This window comes from Blastomyces gilchristii (assembly GCF_000003855.2).
Source record: "Blastomyces gilchristii SLH14081 genomic scaffold supercont1.9, whole genome shotgun sequence".
Lineage (NCBI taxonomy): Eukaryota > Fungi > Ascomycota > Eurotiomycetes > Onygenales > Ajellomycetaceae > Blastomyces > Blastomyces gilchristii.
Genome location: NW_003101674.1, coordinates 1492648 through 1495540, shown reverse-complemented (window position 1 = coordinate 1495540; position 2893 = coordinate 1492648).

The following is a 2893-nucleotide window of genomic DNA, read 5'->3' as shown; positions in this document are numbered from 1 at the left end:
AAATTGTTATCATTCTACTCTCTTACAGAGTCTCTTCAAGATATTATAATATATCTTGTAATCTGTCTTCTCTCACTTAAATACTTTCTTCTTCTCTTTCTTCAATCTGTAATGATGCTCACGCGCCTTGATAGTTCACAGAATCACAGAATATTTAAAGAGAAATGACATAATTAATTTCAGTGAGTATTGAAGAGAGATGAAGGCAGAAGAAATGACTAGAAATAATATAATAATAATAATAATAATAATAATGATGATGATGATAATAATGATAATAATAGTGAGAATAATAATAATAGTGATAATAATAATAATGATAATGATGATAATAATAATGAAAGAAAGAGTGTATTGAAATATATTACTAACTTATTAAATATAAAGACATAAAGAAAATATTAACAGCTTTCAGAGATATATGAAAACAGCTACAGTGTTGCATAGCAACATCATCTTCATTCAATACATACAGTATTAATATTCTTTGTATACAGTTATTATATAATCTATATCAGAGATACATGCAGAAAACAGATCTTTGTTACTAAAGAGAATAATTGCAGTGATTCTTTATTTTTATATTATAAAGCTAAGTTATTCTTATTTCTTTCTTCTCTCTTTTCTCTTCTTCTTCAATTCATCACTAAGTTCAAGCTGATATGAAAACTATTAAAATACTCTTAGAAACTCTCAAATTGAAGAATATAAACTAATTAAATTTTAAATATAGAAGAACTAAATTACATTTAATATTACTAATTATTTATCTCTTCTTAATAAAATCACAGTTATATCTTCTCTTCTCTCTCTCTCAAACAAAACATGGCCTGTGAAAAGTGAGTATTATATCAGATTATAATGATCAACACAGTCTCAGCACACAGAGCTGTATACACACAGTGTATACTGAACTGAGAGACTGTATAAGTTACAAACTAGTGCCAGTATTTCAGAGAGAGCTGTGCAGTGTGAGAAAGCTGTAATTCTCAGTCACATACACAGAGCGTGAATTGTTACAGTAAGTGTATATATATTATATAAAAGTAACACTTTTTAATAACACTCAGTTTCTGATATCATGAAAATAAAGTCTCTTCATAAGATTCATTTTTATCAGAAGTCAGAGAATCTTATATTTCTTAAGATTATCTTCATACATCTTATCTGTGAAATCAATGAGAGAAATCATTAATTTCAGTGTTCTACTCTTGATATTATTCAAGTAGTAGCAGAGTTCATTCTGACCACACTTTTTAAGTGTATATTTTCTAAATATTCACATTTATACAGATATATACAGATTATTTATTAGATGATATTAAGATAAAAACTTATTATAACTGTGTTACTCTCACTGTGAGAGATATATAATTAGTAATGAACATTGTAAAGACTCTGAGAAGTGAGTACTTTAAAGATACTGTAGCTCTGCAATCTTAATTTTTTTTATTTTTATCTTTTATTTTTTTATTTTTCTTTTATTTTTTTTTCATTCTGATTTTTTCTTATTTTTGTTATATTTTTTGTTTTTTGTTTTTTTTTGTATTTTATATTTTTTTTATAATTAAAATTATATGAATTATGATTTGTATTCAGAAAAGTAATGATATTTAATAATACTCTCTATTGAATTTTCAATAAATGAGTACTATATTATGATATTATGTAAGTGAGAAGTGATTTCATAAGCTCATTTGATACTATTCTCAATAATAAGATCAGAATGAAAATGTGACTAAGAATTCAAACATATTCTTTATTCAGAACTAGATTTTTATTTGAAAAGTGAATCTGAGATCTTTAATATTTAAAATAATGTAATTTCAGATTAATGTGATGAATACAAATCATGATCAGAAGTAATGCTTTTAGATAATATAATAACTGTAAAGTTTGATTCTGGTCTCAAACACGGTCACATAATCAGTCTAAGTTATACAGACTTCTTTTCTCTCTCTTTCTTCTTCTCTTATAGAGAATTAAGAGACTCTTCAGTCAATCTCTTTACAACACTCAGTCTGAGCATCTTATAAAGCTTTTCTGTCTTCTCTAGTCTCTCTGTATCTGTCACTCTGATCTTCTTAATATAGTCTGATCTGTGAGAAAATCTGTCTACTGAGTTCTTGATTCTCTTGATATACTCTATCTTGAATCAGAACTCACTCAGTCTTTGAGCTCAGTAAACCTGCTACTGCAAGAGTTTCTTGATTGAAGTAAACTGATATAAGCTGTTATAATCAGTTCTAATAGTAATCACTATTATAAGGCTCTCAAAGTAGTAATATCAGTAGTAGCAGAATTTCACTATTATAAGAAGCTCTTGATTATGAATATTATAGTTGATCTCTGCAGATTGCATCTTTTATAAGAAAAAGACTACTAAAACTCAGTTCTCATTTAACTGTAGTTATAAGACTATTTCTGAAATTGTAAAGAAGAAGACAGCTGTCTTTAATCTGATTAAGAGTAAGAGATTAAAGTGAAACAGTATCACTGTATTTATAAATATCTATTTCAATCTTATAAAGATCTTATAAGCTTCTGAGATAAGAAAGTTCTTATAGTTCTCTCTTCTTAATAATCTTTTCATTCTTCATTTATAGAATGACTTCTTCTTATTTTCATTCTTCAGCATATCTGTAAGAATTAAGAAGATTCTTATAAATACAAAGATAAATCATCTATAGAAATTCACAAAACTCAGAAAGATCTGAATCTTACGAATACTAGTTAACTCTGATTATAATAGAATAGTCTTAATCTGCAAAGATTTCATCTGAATATTATCTATAGTAATTATATATTCTAGAAAATTAATCTAACAGACACTGAAGATACACTTTATAAGCTTAATATACAGTTCTGCCCTCTCAAGAGTCTTCAACACACT